Source organism: Vulpes lagopus, chromosome 5 (genome assembly GCF_018345385.1).
Source record: "Vulpes lagopus strain Blue_001 chromosome 5, ASM1834538v1, whole genome shotgun sequence".
Lineage (NCBI taxonomy): Eukaryota > Metazoa > Chordata > Mammalia > Carnivora > Canidae > Vulpes > Vulpes lagopus.
The window spans coordinates 5,080,075-5,097,204 of record NC_054828.1 but is presented as its reverse complement, the minus strand read 5'-3'; positions in this window follow the sequence as shown (position 1 = coordinate 5,097,204).

The following is a 17,130-nucleotide window of genomic DNA, read 5'->3' as shown; positions in this document are numbered from 1 at the left end:
ATTTACCTTGTATCTGTGAATAGCATCCTACACTGTTACTGATTAAATTTAGGCTTTATCAGGGTGCCTGGGTGGCTCAGTTGGTTAAGCATCTGACTCTTGACTTCGGCTCTCTCTCTCAATTAAATGAATAAATCTTTTTTAAAAAGTAGGCTTTTCTATCAACTTCCCACTCCAGAAGGTGATGGTTTAGCTTTCTGTCATGGCTGCAAACACCACACCACCTCCTCTATCTCTCTGTCCCTCCATCTCTCTCTCTCTCTCTCTCTCTCTCTCTCTCTCTCTCTCTCTCTCTCACACACACACACACACACACTCACACAGGTTTCCTCTTCCTCCCTCCCAAGATGTGTATATTGTAATTATGGTTAGATCAATATGCTGTGCCCATCTTCCTTCCTGCTTTCCAAATCTTATTTCCGTTGCCTCCTCTCCTGTTCCCTTTGTCCTTATGTATCAATGTCCATGAAAAATCCATCCTTTTCACTGGCATGCAAACGAGTTTGAAGAGGAAGGGTCGGAAATAGTGTGGATTTCATGGAGCACCTCCAGCATCCTAGTCTCCTCACCAATTCTTATTTTGTCTACTGAAGGCACAATATTTCCATAATCCTAAAGCACATCGTTTTTCAATGTGTAAATGTTTCTGAGATGAGTGAATTCATCTCATGATGGGTGTCATCGATCTACCCAGTCCCCAGGCCTAGGGTGGAGCATAGGGTGACCAACTGTCCCTAGAACTTTCCATCTTAGAGTGGGCTAAGTCATCCACCCTGCAGAGAGTGACCGCGTTGCAGAGGCCAGAGCTGTGAGCACAGCCTCCTTAGATGTCTGCCGTCCTTGTCACCTCGAGAACCTATGGACATTGGTAGCACCACAAGCATTTAGGTTTGAACCTAAATATGCACCCCTGATTCCAGGTTACCTTTTCCAATAACTGAAAGTCAAACTGTTTCTCTTCTCAGCACTCAACTCTAGAGACCAAGTCTTTTTCCTTCTGCTCCTTTCCACACTCTTGGTCACCAAAAGTGTGGGGGTTTCCCACACCAACCAGTCCTCCAGTTCTTGGGGGACGCTGTCTGGACGTCCTGCAATTTAACTCGATTCTGACATCCCCTACCCAGAGGTAGCATAGGGCCCCACAGGTTAAGGACTCAGTCCAAGACTGGCCCCCACTTCAGATGCCAATCACGAGATCAGGTTGTCACTCATGACTGATCTGCTATAAATCGGAGGCTCCCACAGCCCCCTCTTCAGGGTCAGTAATTTTCAAGAGCAGCTCACAGAACTCAGGAAAACAGTTATCTCAGTAGATTTCCAATGTGTTATGAAGGATACGACTCGAGAACATCCAGATGGAAGAGATACAGAAGACAGGGTATGTGGGAAGGGGTGCAGAGCTTCCATGCCTCCTCCAGGTGTACCACCTTCCCAGCATCTCCATGTGTTCATTGACCTGGAAGCTTTTTGAACCCCATACTTTGGGAATGTTTATGGCAGCATCATTGCACAAGCACAATTGATTAAATCGTTGGCCGTTAGTGATTAACTCAACCTCCAGCCCCTCTCCCCTCTCTGGAAGTCAGAGGTGGTAGAGGGGGCTTGGAGTTCCAACCTTCTAATCACACAGCTGGTTTCCTGGCAACCAGCCCCCATCCTCTGGGGCTTTCCAAAAGTCACCTCATTAACATGAATTCTGTGTGGCTGAAAGCAGCTTGTTATAAACAAGACGCTCCTTCCACTTTTATCTCTCTTGTCACTTAGGAAATTCCAAGGAGGATTTTAGGAGCTCTGAGCAAGGAACCTGGCTTAAGACCAAATATATATCTCTTATAAATCACAATATCACAATAGGACAAAATAATGAGGCATTAAAACCAACCATTCTCTTATGCTTGGCCTAGAAAAATCCTGAATTGTCCATATAGAAACAAAGCCTGATGCAGAGCAGGCCATGTGACCAGCAGCTCAATCTCAAGTCATTGCTTGCATTTCAATGGTATTTTGGGGGGGGGTCTTTTATTGGACACTTAACATTTGGAACTAAGTCTGTATTAGTATCAGTCAGCTAACATAAGAGTGCTACATAAGAAACTACCCCAGACCTCAGTAGCATAAAACTCCAATCATTTCTATTTTTAAATTTTATTTATTTTTTTCTTTTTCTTTTCTATTTTTTTAAAGATTTATTTGCTTATTGATGAGAGACACAGAGAGAAAGGCAGAGACACAGGCAGAGGGAGAAGCAGGCTCCCTGTGGGGAGCCCAAAGTGGGATTCAACCCCAGGACCCTGGGATCACATCCTGAGCTGAAGGCAGATACTCAAGTGCTGAGCCACCCAGGTGTCCCACCTCCAGTCATTTCTTTTCTCCCATTTGCCTGGGGTGTGGTTGGAGGTCAGCTGACAAGGACTGGGCTGGCTTGACTCTAAGCTGCAGGCGAGCTGAATCCAGGTGTTTTCTACCTGAGTTTATTCAGGGGGTACAGGCTCAAGAGGCAGCAGCCACCCAATGGGAAGATCTTCTCATGGGATGGCAGATGCCCAAAACGGCAAGCCCACTTCACAGACACACTCAAGTCTTGACTGCCCTCAGCACACCTGCTATACCCATCTGACCAACACAAGCTGCATGGCTAAGCCTAAAGTCAAGGAGCAGAGAATTAGTATCAGCCACCACAGAGCCAAAGTAGGCCAGCATCAATGAGGCAGAGAAGAAACCTCACTCACGGAGGTGGAAGCAGGGAGTGAAGATTCCAGAACATTAATCTTATCTCAGCATCTTTACTCACAGCCTGCCTCTCTTAATCGGCTATCCTACGGACCCACAGAAGGATTTGCCTCTCTGTTTGAGGCACTTGCCCCACATCCCACCAATGGATTGTATAATTATTTCTTAGAATCGATCTTACATCAGACCATCTCAAACATACTTTCCAACTTCCTTGAGTCTGTTCCTGAGCTACAGTAACAGACAAAAAAACTGAAAATTAATTGTGTGTGATCCCCATTCCTGTCACACACCTGCCAATGCATTAAAAGACAGATGATGTTGCCAAATCTCCCAGAACAGACACCAGAAGGACCAAGATTCTGGTGACCAATCCGTTTGTCAAAGGAATATCACTCAGGGCCAAACATCCCTGTGCCTAAAGCTCTGGCTGCTTTTCAGAAGGAGCTCTTTAACTTCTAGTGATAAGTAACTCAGTTACTCAGGGGGGGAATAAAACTGCTGCTACTATTCCAGGTCCCAGGATTCCTCTGCGTGGCCAGATATGAAAGTGTGGGAGAAGTCGGATGACAAATGCAGGATTGGGAAAGCACCAGTGTATGCACCACTGAGACAGCCAAGCATGGCTCAGAAGAAATTTTAGGCTAATGTGTTGATGGTATAAAGCAGAAAAAAATCAAGAAGTTGGGGTGGAATCGTGTGGGGCGGGGTATGCTCTTGTTAGTGAGTTGTTTTCTAATGTTGCATTTACAGTGTTTGTTATTTTCCAGAAAAACTCATCAAATCTGTGGTGCATGGTAGGCTTGGGCCATCTCAGGGACGGGGACATAGAGTTTGTACAGCAACCTGAATCTTTGGGAAGAAGGCTGAGGGTGCACAGAGCAATGGAGAAACAGATAATGCGCTGGTAAGCCACAAAACACTAGGGTAACCTCATGAGCTTGGAGCCATCTGCAAATCCAGGAGCTGAGGCAACACAGGTAGGGGTTAACCCGAGAAGTTGGAGGAGAATTCTCAAGGGAAGGTGCCTGCAGAGCAGGCTCTGGAGCTGGGTCATGGAAACAGCTAGAGCCACACAAGATGTATCCCAGGTACCCTGCCCCTTCCATCCAGGGAGACAGGAGAGCCTCATGCTCCTGAGCCCTTCCTGATAGAGTTACCATGGCGGGGGGCAGTGGGGCACGGGGGACAACTGCTGGCTGGGAGGAACCCTTTGCAAACAGGATGCCTTCAACACACGTGGGCCAGTGTGCGGAGCCACTGTTGCAGAGCTGGAGATGTCTACGAACAAGACAAACTCGTGTTCTGCTCTCACAGTGTCAAGTCCAGTGGAGGGGGGACAGACAACACACAAGGGACCAAATCTATGGCCAGGATGATTCTGGACAGTTCTGGGTGCTGTGTCGTTTCATCGGGAATGCCTGGGAGGCTCCTTTACATGGGTCACCAACACGGAAGGCCCCTCTGAGGAGGTAATGTGCCCAGCTCGGAGGAGCGTGGTCAGTAATGTGAAGAAGGGTCAAGAGCATTCTGGGCAGAGGGAGCAGAAAGGCCCTCAGATGAGAATGACCCTGGTGTGTTCTAGAACAGGAGGAAGGGCACATGGCTGCAGACACTGGGCAAGGTGGGGGCAGTGGAGGGAGCAGGACTGGTGGGCGGGGTCAGTGGGCGGGGCTTCTCCAGCCAGGTAAGTAGAGTGGGTTTTACTATTTTGAAAATAGGTAGCCTTTGGGATTGTCAAAGGGATTGAGTCCCCGCAGGAAGCCTTCTTCTCCCTCTATGTCTCTGCCTCTCTCTCTGTGTCTCTCATGAATAAATACAATCTTTATAAATTAAAAAACAAAGTTGGATGACAGCGACGATGGACGTGGGCACATAGCACGTTTCTCAGCCATGGGCAGCAGCCCATCACCCCTTGATTGGTGCCACATCCCTGAACCACCTCTTACTTCACAGCCTAATGAACTACTTAACATTTGCCTTTAAATCAAAATGATCAAAACTAAATCCTTAACTGTGTGCTGTAGCCTTAGGTTAGGGCACGTGGTCCTCATTAGGCTTTTCTAGTGTAGTTGACATTAAGATAAGCGGGAAACAATGTAGCTTAGGGTCTCCTTAGAAGCACCCCACATGCTGGCCAAGGCTGAGGCCTGGTTCACAGATTTGGCCAATGTAGACACAATGAGTCACCTGCAGAGTCAGATGGTTGGTTGCTGACATAGACAGTGAGTGGAAGAGGAGCCAGAGGGGCCCCTGCATCCTTGTCCCATTGACCCGAAAGGACAGCTCTAAGACAAAGGGACCCAGGACTGCAATTCAATTGTGGCCTGGGGTCGGGGAGCTCCAATCTCATGAGCCCCAGGGAAGCAGGGGGCTGTGGGAGCCACTTCAGAACGTCGCCCCAGTGACCCTGAGGAGGGGTGAGGGAGGTGGGGCATTTATACACAGGCCCCCAAGGATCACTGCCCCCAGCAGGTGTTAATCCTTCGGCACTTCTGACGGGGTCAGGTCTTGCGGGGATGCTACAGATCAGATGAATGAACAGTTTGGTCTTTATGCAAATAACGTGTCACTGTCAGCAAGCCACTGACCCCCCTGGACCTCTGTCTCTGGAACTGCAAGGAGGGGGTAGCACTTTCTGGGGCAAGGGACTGTTTTGCACCCTCACCCCACCTTTGGTAGCCTCAGCCAGGCCCAGCAATGAAAGTAAAGGCAGTGCTTTAAAAATTACAATAATAATGATTGTTTCCTGCAAATTTAAGAGATTGAATCATTCTGCACGTCTATGGAGGTCGCCGTAGCTTCCTCCAGAATGGAGAGATTGGGCTGTGCATGAGTTTTCTTTCCTCACTCATTGCTGCTAAATTGGAAAACCCCCACTCGCAGGGACCGTGCTTGACAGCGTCAGGAAGGACTCAGTGGCCCTTTCCAACAGCCACCGAGGCTCAAGTCGAAGCCGGGCCAGTCGTCACGGAGAGAGCCCACATGCACGCACACAGGGTAGGTTAACAGCCTAATCTAGTCATCGTAATAAGTACTAATCACCCAATATTCACAGCAAATAAATGCCAGCGCTTTGCCACTTAGCCAGACACTCAGAGCAGAGCGTCGCAGCGTAGGAGGTAGCCGTGAACGGGCTCCTAACCCACTTTTCTCCTGCGCTCAGCTCTGGAAATGTTGCACGTTCTGTTGCGGCAGGAGGATGTGATCTTGCAAAGACGCTCAGTCCTCGATTCCTTTTTCCAGAAGCGCTCTCCCCGCAGTTGGTCTTTTTACGGCATCTGTGACCTTCCTTTGTCAAAGTGACAGATCCGGGGTCTCTGTGACACTGCATGGATACTGAATAGTTCCTCAAGATACTTGAATGAGCCACCTGAAATCTTTTTTTTTTTTTTTTTTGAGCCACCTGAAATCTTAAGACTGCATTTACTCGCTTTGCCCGTGTCAAGAAGGAAAGTCTCCTGTCAGCTGTCTGTTCAAAACTCCCACGTGCGAGTCTCGCACCAGTCAATTCACTCGGAGGACTGGAAGGCGCCGGCGTGTACCTCTCCACCGCTAACTAGCTGTGTCACCTGGGCAAGCCAGCTCATCTCCAGGGGCCCGGGGCTTGCCGACGGCAAAACCTGGCTAATAAAAGTATCTCCTGTTAAATAAATAAATTCGCCTGATTAAAAAATAAATAAATAAAAGTGAGGCTTGCTTGATTCTTGTAAAGTGCGTCTAGCACTTCCTGGCCCCAGCTCGTGCTCAGTGAATGCCAGCCCTGATTACTGGGACTTTCTGCAAAACCACCATCATCTGCACCAGCCCCGCCAGGAGCTGATTCATCCTCTTCGCAGCAGAGATTTTCCCCAAGAAAGAGAAGTGTCTGCTGGCAGGTGCACGCACAGGATCCGCTCCTTACACTTGCATGTCCTTGCCACGGGGCACTATCCCAAAATGTCATTTGACGGAGGATTTTGCCAGTAGCTCCTCTGGTTTCCTCTCTGAGCATGATATTTGGCATTAAGTCATTAAGAAGCATTAATAAGGGTTATTAAGAAGCAATAACTTGGCTTCCTCCGCTGTTGCTGTAGAGAGGGCAGCTTTGAATGATGTAGTTTTGGTCTCGTTTCAGCCTTTATTAGTAAAATTATTCAATTGTGCACTGGCAGGTCTTGTTTTGTGCTTGTTCAAACTCCATTGCTTTGCCAGAGGGATCCCTAATTTTTTTTTTTTTTAAAGAAGAGAAATCTTCAGCTCCAGGCTGCTGTTTCTCAAAGTTTCATAACATACCGTCCCAAGGCCTGGGGACGAGAGCCCACCGGGATAGTGAAATCAATGTCTCAGATATTTGAATTTATTTTAGTCCGTGCTTTTGTGTTTTGGCTGCTTGCACAAAATCTGTGCTTTGTGCAAAATCAGTGTGCAGGCAGGTTCACTCCCCAGGACCTGCATGGCCACATCATCCTACGGGTCTACCTCTGTGAGCTCACCCCGCTGTCCTCACTAGGCTCTCATGTTGCGACAAACCACTTGTGGGCTGCTGCTGCACGTCTTTGACTCAGGAATATGCCGCAGTGAACTGTAACCGTAATCAACATGGATTAATTCAAGAAAATCATTAGAGAGAAAAGATGTGAACATGCAGCACAGGGAACAGCCACCCTGGCTTGCCGACGTGCCCTGCAGAGCTCTGGGTGGGGGCAGCACCCGTGGCCTGGCATCCTTGACCTCTTCCCTGGCCAGATGGGCCCAGGCTCCGGGCAGTGTTGGCACCAGGTGAATGAGAGAGGAATGTGACACGGCATCCTGTGGCTGTAACCATCCTGGCGCTGCAATCTGAGTATGGTGTCACAACACCGTCAGCCCTTCTAGGGCCAAGGACCCCGGGGATATACAGGGTGGGGACAGAAAACGGGGATGTGAGGAGTGGCCCCAGGGACCCACACTTCATCATCACAGATGCCCAGTAGCATGAGTGTAGGGGCCACCTTCTGGAGGGCACGCCTAGCATGCCGGCCACCAGGCGCTTCGTACCACTGCATGTGGTCCTCCACCCTTTGAAATGGTGGCCATGGTCACCCTCGTTTTGCCGATACAGGGACAGAGGAGCAGAGGGGGCAGTGGCTTACTGAGTCACACGCACTCAGCAGCAGTGCCGCAGCTTGGAGGCAGGCCCTGCTGGTCACCACCCCACTCATCTCCACGGGGACCCCAACTTCATGTCCAGGGATGTGAACTCCTGGCTGCTGTGTCCAAAGAGCTGAGGGGAGCCAGCTGCCTGGTAGGGATCCTCCTACTTCCTGCTGGTAATATCAGTCTGTGTGCACATTGGAGACACCCCTGCCCTGCATCCCAGAGCCTCCAGGGAAGGTGGCAGTGAAGACAGAGGCAAAGCGTGCACACGGGGCCTGGGACGCAGCAGGGGCTTGAAAATAGGAGGCTCGGGAGGTTGGGAGGCTCAGTGGTTGAGCGTCTGCCTTTGGCTCAGGGTGTGATCATAAATACAATTGACTTTAACAGACTGATACACCGATGAAGCCAGAGCCCTGGTAGGATACTTTCATCTTTCCACCGAGGGTCTCTATCACCTTGTTCCCTTGTGGCCCATGTCGGTCAGCAGGTGACCACCGTGCTGAGCTCTATCCCCGGAGCTGAGTCTTACCTGCCCTAGACCTTCATATAATGGCATCTTTAATGTACATGTTCTTCTGCTCCTGGACTCCTTCACTTAGCCTCAGATTGAGCATTGCATGTATCCATAGCTCCTTTCTGGTTGCTGCTGAGTGATACTGCATCACAAAAAGACTACAGTTTGTTTGGCCGTTCACCTTTTTAATTATGTGCCGGGCATCAGGACTGCTATGCTGTTGACAGTCTGGATTATTTTATTTTCCAGTAAAAGTGTGGAGTTTTGGGATGCCTGGGTGGCTCAGCGGTTGAGCATCTATCTTTGGCTCAGGGTGTGACCCTGGGGTACCAGGATCGAGTCCCACATCAGGGTTCCCGCAGGGAGACTGCTTCTCCCTCTGCCTGTGTCTCTGCCTCTCTGTCTCTCATGAATAAATGAATAAAATCTTAAAAAAATTTTTTTTTTCTTAAAAAAAAATAAAGTCCGGAGTTTCATTATGGAAGATGTGGCATTTTCCTTGTGTTTCTCCTTGATTCTCTCAGGCGTCTCTTGAGAAGGGTCTAGACTAGTCCTTAGCAAAGGGCCAAGGTGTTGCCTCTCTGGAACCCCAATGGAATGGCCAGGTATTTGGTGAGGCTGCTCTCCCCAGGCGGGCTGGAATGCCGTCTGCGAGCACTGTGCTTTCCAGAACCCACGAGCGGCTCCCCATGCCCCGGCCTCACCCATCTTGCCCTGCAGAGTCCCCCCACCCCCCGGAGTGTTCACCTAAAGACCCAGGGGACCCCTGCTCAGATTCCCGGGGTTTCTTTTGAAAATGCTCAACCCCTATTTAGTGACCTGCCCGGCAAACTCCCAAACTCCTTGGCCATCGGCCCTAGAGTCCAACATTTCCTCTACAAGCCAGGCCCCTGCTCCGTGTGTGGGCTCAACTTTCCGTGCTGGTTGGGCTGGGGAACTGGAGCTGCTCCTCTGTGCTCCCCTCCTAGGGACGGCAGGCCTGCCCCACCTGCTACTAGTGGGGGGAAGCAGCCGCTCCCCATATTTTTTCCAGTTGCCTTCCGGGTCATGGTCACATGTTCTCCGTGCCCATGGCCAGATGTTCTCAACAGCCTGCAGCAGTTTTGCCCCTTCCCCCATGACCTCGAGACACCTCGAGAATGCCTGCATCAGGGTACATCCTGTACAGAGATCAGTCTTTTTTTGTTTTTTTTTTTTTTTACAGACCCGTCCCTCTGTGGGGCTGGAAGCTCCTCAAGGCCAGATCGGCCTCCCGCGGTGGGCACAGAACCTGGCACGTGACGCGCGCTGAGCGGACCTTCTCCAAATATTCCACGGCCCTCTGTTTGCCTCGCAAATTCGCCCCAAATGCCAGGCCAGCATCTCCTGTATAGAATCCAAATAATTCTTGATCCCTCAGGAATAGGGCAGGTGTGGAGGCTGCTTTCTCAGAGTCTGGACAGGTGTCAGGAGCCGGGTGGGCGTCTCCGGCTTGCTCCGATGCTCTGATGCTCTGTGTGAAGGAGGCCCCGGGCTCTGGGAGGAAGGTCGGCCCTTCCACCTTCGTGCGTGGAGAGCGCTGCAGGTCTGTCGGGTCCTGGAGCCAGTGTCTGCTCTGGTCTTAAAGGTCTGAGTCCGGGGCTGGGCCTGGCATTTGACTCCATTCTTAAGGGGAAGGCAAGCCTGGTGAGCGGGGTCTGCTGTTTCCTGTTCTCAGGCTAGAGAAGAACCTCATCCCACTGTCCCCAAGCATACGTGTCTCCTCGGGCCCCACACGGAAGGTGAATGCCATGCAGGCTGCCGTCTACATGGCGTCCTGGGACTCGCATTCCGGAAACCGAGTCCCGTGTTCAAGATGTTCCTGATGGTGCCTGAACAGAGCAGAATCGCCCCCACCCCTTAGCCTTTCGTGGAAGAGTGGAGGGAAGGGCGGGGAATCAGAACAGACTCCAGGCCTGGCGGTGAGGGGGAGACACTGAGGGTGGCAGTCTCCACCCAGGACCTTTGCACATGCTGTTCTTTCTGCTCAGAACACTTGCCCCACCCCTGACTCCCACCCCAGACCCCTGGGTGCTCCCGATGGGGCAGCAGAGTGCCAAGGGAACCACTGGGCTCGTAAGCTTGTCCTTGTCACTTCCTGGTGTGTGATGCAGCCTTTCCAGGCCTCAGTTTCCATAATCTATAAAATGGGCACATAGGAGTGTGTCTTACGTTGGTCATAAAGATGAAATAAGTTGCTCTTTCAGAGTGCTTGGAGCAGGGCCTGTGATGGGGTGTGCTCCCAGCCCAGAGACCCTCCCTCCCAGGTGTCTCCAGCCCCCACGTTCTCTCACATGGCTCTCCAGACTTCCCCTGCCCCCCTCCTCTCCCTTTCCCTGCTGTGAATGCAACGACGTGACTGGCATTGCTCACAATCTGCAATCGCCTTCTGCATTCTGCTTATGTGCCCTCATGCTTTATACCTATTTTATCAGACCACGAGCTCCAAATGGGCCACAGACCACACCTGCTTTTGCAGACCTTCCCTGGTTCTTGGTGCACCGTCCACGAATGTTCCTTGAGTGAACACAGGGCCTGCGAGGCTATGTGGCCTAGCGGGGACCAGCCACTCTCCCCCCGGCAGCCGCACCCCCATCATGGAGGGGAGGGAAGGGCCCCCAGCTGCCGGCTGCGTCTCTCAGGAGCTCTTGGGTCCAGCTGCTCACCTCCGGGCCCACCTCCCCGGGCCCAGCTTGGACCTCAATGCTGAGAGCTCCTCGGCCTCCAAAAGCACAACAGTGACCCCATCGCGCCTTGGCATTGGGTCTTCCGGAACTCTGCACAGGGTCAGGCTGGACCTGGCTGAGGCCCCCCTGGACGGCCGGGCCCCTGTAGACCCTGCCTCATCTCTGGCCGCTATCCCCACGGCCCCCGGAACTTACTGTTTCCGTCGGGGTCTCACCGACGCTGGGGCTCAGTTTCCCTCCCATGCTGCACCTGACCAGGTGCCTGTCCTCTCTCTGCGGGATCTCACAAGGGCCCCAGGCCATTGAGATGGCGATGTCCCCCTGGGCCCACTGTTTGCAGGGGGGTCTGAGGAGCATCGGTGCCCGTGCGGACGGGACCCTGGAACTGGCTGAGGTTGAGGCCCGACCCCTTACAGATGCTGACCGTGTCCTTCCCACATGATCCCACACCCCTTGCATCACTGCCACACCTCATCAGCCTCCCCCGCCCCGTCCCCACAGCACAGGGGACTCCTCTGGCTCTGCGCAAAGTGGGGAGTCCTCCTCGAGCCCCTCTCTTCTCAGCCCACTGCTAGGAACCACAGGCCTGCTGTGCCTCAGGGGCCCCTGTCTTAAGAACCCAGAGGACGTTTGGGGCAGTCTGAAATCCTGGCCACAAAGCCAAATAAATGTTTCAGGCTATCCTCTCGCTGTAGTGACCTGCTGCCCCAGACCCACGCCCCTCCAGCTCTGCACCTGCTCCTCCCACACTCCCTCTTGGCTAGTCACTGAGCTCTGACTCTATCTTCAAAACCCAGTTCCCATGTCCTTCCCCGCCGCTGGCCCCCACCCTGTGTCTCCTTGCATGGTGGCACCTGGAGCAGCCCGATGATAGCCAGTCGATCTACCTGGTTCCCCACTGGGTCCTTGGGGTCGAGGAGACCCCGTCACCTCTGTGTCCCCAGGCCCAGAGCTGAAGCACATCGCTGACCCACACAGTTCACAATCCACAGACCCATCGCCTCCCCTCATCCTCCTGACCTCTTCCCCTGGAGGAGGGCATCCTCCGGCCCCACCCCTGGGGAATGGAGAGGTGGAAGGAGCCCCCCCTCGCACCCCTTGGCCGAGGCCCAGGGTCCCACCCCGGGAGGTGGGACAGGGGCAGAGCTGGGACTCCGCCCAGATTTGATCAATTCCAAAGACAAGGCACGTTCTACAAACCCAGCAGCCCAAGGAAACATCTGCCAAACTGTTTGCTGAATCATTTTCTAAATTGCTTCCCTCTCAGAAGACTAAAAGCTTCTGGCACAAAAAAAGACAGCAGTCCACAACACAATAGTCACATCCCGTCAGCGCCTGGTGTTGGGCCATTTCTCTGATGTTGTTGCGGTTATTACCTACACACATGATGAGGCCGTCGGGCGCTCCCTCCCGAAGGAGAGGTGACACTTCACCCCAGCTTGGCCTTGGCAGTGTGACCTGGGGCAAACATGGAACCTCCCCGAGGGATGTCACCAGTAACCCCTCAGGGCCCTGCTGATCACAGTCGCAAACATGTGTCCAGCACCAGTAGGTGCTCGATTACGGAGCGTGATCAACACTGGGAGTGAGTGGTTCCCCACCAGGCCCTCCCATCAGCCTTGAGGCATCCCCTCCTGGCTGCCAGAGCTCCTGGGGGGCACCTCTCCCCAAGGGCAGCTCCTCCCAGAAGCCTGTATCCAATGACTGGTCAGTGTAGGGCCGAGGGCGTGGCCCCGGGCCTCAATCCCAGCAGCCTCTGCAGGCCTCCCCCCAGCTCCGGGGCTCCCCCTCGGTGCCGAGGGCCCCGCTGCAGCTGCATCAGACACCTGCCTCCCTGCTGCCCTGCCCTGCGCCCCTCACCCCCGCTGGAGCAGCCCTGAAGCCTCTCCCCAGTCCGCCTCCTGCACACAGGCGCCCACTTACCTCACTATCTTCTAGGCTCTTCCACTTGTAAACCCCGAGCCTCCAGGTCCCCAGGGAGAGGGCAATGCCGTCAGCTCACGCACTGTACTGGCGGCTTTTCTGCAATAACCAGCGATCCTAATATCTTGATTGTTTGCAGCAAGACACATTATTTCTTGCTCTCATTTGGAAAAGCACTGGTCCTGTTGAACCAGGTTCCTCCAGAGCCCAGGGGGAAGGGAGCGGCAGTCCAGGACCCGCTGCTTCCGTGCAGAGGAGAGGGGCAAGGTAGGGGAAGGGCAGAGCTAACCATGAGGGCATGGGGTGGCCCTGGGGCCGGCGCAGGCCGCACGGCCAAGGCCCCAGGTCAAGGGCAGGCCCATCTGCCCAGAGCACGAGCGGGCAGGGTGAGGAGGGTCGCAGGGAGTGCGGTCACACCTGACCAAGGCCCTTCTGATGTCATTCACGGAGCAGCTCCCCCCAGAAAATCCAAACCCGGGATCTAACGCGATGCAGTCACTACCGTCATCTTTGGCATTGGTTTTATCTACCAACTTAGCTGAAGATGGAAAAATATCATTTCCCATCCGCAGGCTGGAGCTGTTGTACAACAGGCTTGTACTCTTCCAGGAGGAGTAAAGTGTATTCAAATCTTTCTGGAAGGCAACTCGGCAATGTTTTATGAAGCGACAGGCAAGTGCTCCCATCACTCACCAGGTGTTACCCTTCCGGGTCAGTCAGACGGCCCCGCAGGTGCTCCGGCCGGGGGGCTGTGTCAGCGGGTTAGATGCAGCGGGCAGGAGACCATGTCAGTTCTGCAGCTTCCCTTCTCTCACCCCCATGCTGGCTGCCATTCCATCTCTGCTTCGTGGACTCCAGGCTTGGTCACGACACTAGTTTTGTGCCCTGGGACGCAGGTGGAAGGGGCGGTGCTCAGGGAACCAGCCATGGCCCTAAGAGGTGTCCCGTGGTTCCCTGCCCTGGACTGTCCTGCCTGCCACCCTCAGGAGTAACACCTGCCACTGCTCCTTCCTCCTGGTTTTGGGAACGAGAGAAGGAGAGACCAGAGGAGCAGGTGTGAATCCACCCACAGCCCCGAGTAGCATCTCCTCCTCACTTTTGAAAGCCACTGAGAAGGTTTGGGGGTGCTTGTTATGCAACATTATCACAGCAAAAGCTGACTGATAAGACATTTGTAAGCAACTGGCAAGGATGGAAATACATTTATCAAATGTTTACTGTGTCCCGGGCACTTTCCAAGGGCTTTGAAGGGGAACGACTCATTTAATTCTTGCAGCGGGCATATGTGGTTCGTGCAACTTTTGAACTTATTTTGCAGATGGAAAGCTAAGGCCCCGAGAGTTGAGATAAGTTGTCCAGGATCGATCCCTAGTACCCGGTAGAGCCCAGATCTGAGCCCGTGCAGCTCAGCCCCAGCAGCCCCAGGCTTAAACGCATCAATAGCCGAGATTTGGTGACACCAGCCCTAACCTCTGCAGATAACCCGCAGTTTGCAGCCATTAAGAAGACATAGACACACAGTTTGCACGACCAAATCTTACCCTTTCCTTCTGCCGGAACTTGGATGGGATCCCCGTGCCTCCCGGGCCGTGAACGCACCCACCTGATGGGGCGTGACACATACCCCGTGTCACATGATCACTGCCACCAGCCCTGGCGCCCCCGGCTCCAGCCCCACAAGCCCTCAGAGTACCTGAGTCTGACAGCAACCTCAAACCCACTCTAACTTATGAAAAACATAACAGACCCTCTGAAGCCTTAATGCTTACAAACTATCACTAGGTACAAACCATTTGTGAGCCTTCCCGTGACCATGGGGTGCATCATTTTGAAGGGTATTATTTCCTGATGCAGAGAAAAAACTGTGTGTGTGCGTGTGTGCGTGTGTGTGTGTGTAGCAAGAGAGACCCCGAAATTTGGAAGGACAAAGGGAGGGAGGGAGAGAGGAAAAGAAAGAATAGAAAAATAAACAAAAGTCTGGTGCCACCGGCTTCTTTCGCCTGCTTTGCCTTGTGTCTAAATGTCATTGCGGAGCGTGTTCTGTTTTCCGTCTGGCGCCTTCCACTCAACAGTTTGAGATCCTCTGCGGCCCTGCCCGTGTCTATTCTACTTTCATTCCTGTTGCTAGGAAGATTCCACCCTGCAAATATCGAAAGTTTATTTATCCACCCTGCGTGTGTGTGTGTGTGTGTGTGTGTGTGTGCGATGGACAGATGGGTGGTTTCCAGCTGGAGGCGATCACAGACCTCCCAGGATGTTTCTTGGTGTCCTTGGGGGAGCGTCTGTGCCCGTTTCCATGGCGTCTACACCTCGCAGCCCCGATGGCTGGGTCGTGCAGGGCTTGGGTTCGGCCTCGGGGACGTTGACAGGCAGCATTTGGGGTGGCTGAGCCGGCACAGCTGCCACCAGCCTCGGATCGGTGGCGCAGAGGCGGGGACCGTGGCAGCAAAGGGCAGAGGCTGGGAGGCGTGAGGGAGGCTTTTGAGGCGCTGATGCTTTATTTCTGGATCTGGGTGCTGGGTACACGGGTGTGTACGCGGTGAGGATCCACACAGCCGCGTGGTGAGGGTTGTGTGCTTTCCCATAAGTCTATTACGTGTCAGTAAAGGGTTTCGGGAGACGTTATTTCTAGAAACATGTCCCAACACAGGCAGGTGTGACTCAATGTCTCTATGTCCCTCGGTGATTATGGTCACCCCTTCTTTGAGATTCAGGTATTCACAGATTGATCCCCTGCTTGTGCCGGGCACCACAGAGACAGGGCCATACCCATCAGGCATGGTGACTGCTTCACCAGCCCAAACGTGCTGGTGGCAGAGAAAGATCATGAGTGACCAGAGGAGCATGTGGCGCGGGACAGAGGTGACATGTGCCCTGATAGGACAGGCTGTGACACAGAGGAAGGGATAAGTGAGCTCTCATTCAGCCAGGGTTGGGGGTGGGCGCATCTAGGAACAGCTGCCCCAGTGCATGTGGCCCGGGTAAGTCGAGGCAAAGAAGGAGGGGAGGGTGCAGGCGTGCTGGGCGTTAGGAACAGCAAGGAAGACGTTGGGACCTTCCAGGAGCAGCAAGGAGGCTGGAACCAGCAGCAGAGGGCACAGGGGCAGGAGGGGCAGCATCCACGGCTAAGAGCAGCCGTGAGCACTGAGCAGGCAGGAGAGCAGCATGAGCACGTTGCCACCCCGTGCCCTGGTCCTGTGCAGTCGCTCTTGCAGGATTCCCACCCTGGACCCCAAATTCCCGGCGGGGCCACACTCACACTCACACGCCCTGGAGAAAGCCGGGAAGGACCTACCTCAACATGCTCAGCCATCATTTATCACTGGGGGTGATTCAACTGGGCTTCCTTTAAAAAAAAAAAAAGATTTTATTGATTTATTTGAGAGAAAGAGAGTGCACACAAGAAGAGGGAGCAGCAGAGGGAGGGGGAGAAGCAGACTCCTCTCTGAGCAGGGAGCCCGACGTGGACTCGATGCCCGAACCCCAAGATCATGACCTGGAGCCGACGAAAGCAGACACCCAACCAACTGAGCCACCCAGGCGCCCCACCAGCTGTGCTCCCCACTCTGAGATTTGCGCCCTCCCCAGGCTTCCTCAATGAAGATGTATGAAATCTGTATTTCTCACTTATAAATCCATGTTAATGATGAATGTGAAGAATTAACATGTATTTTTAAATGGTTTGAATTGATTATTATTCAGAGGAGGAGGCTTTTAAAAGAGGCAGCAGTGAGTGTTGAGAGCAGGCTCCAGTCCCACCCTTTGGGGGCCCAGGGAGGACCACATGCAGGAGGGAGCAGGCTGGGGGCCACAGGGCCCCTGAGAGGGGAGTCAGGTGTCCCCACGAGGTCGCCCCCTGCCCTCCATGCTGTCTGCCCAGCCTGGGGTGCTCCACACTCTGTTTCCAAAAAGACTTTCTGCCTGGTCGTCCCCCCACCCTGGCCCCTGGGAGCCTCAGTGTCCCCCTATGCAGAATGGGCTGGGTTGATGTGAAGACTGGGTGAGAACACTGGGAGAGGTGGGTCCCAGGAGGACACAAGGGCCTTCGGTTCTTACGGACAGGTGGCACCTGGTGTCCGGGGCCCACGGGCAGCTGTCCCTGCAGGGGAGGGAGGCCATGCATCCCCCTCCCCCACTAAT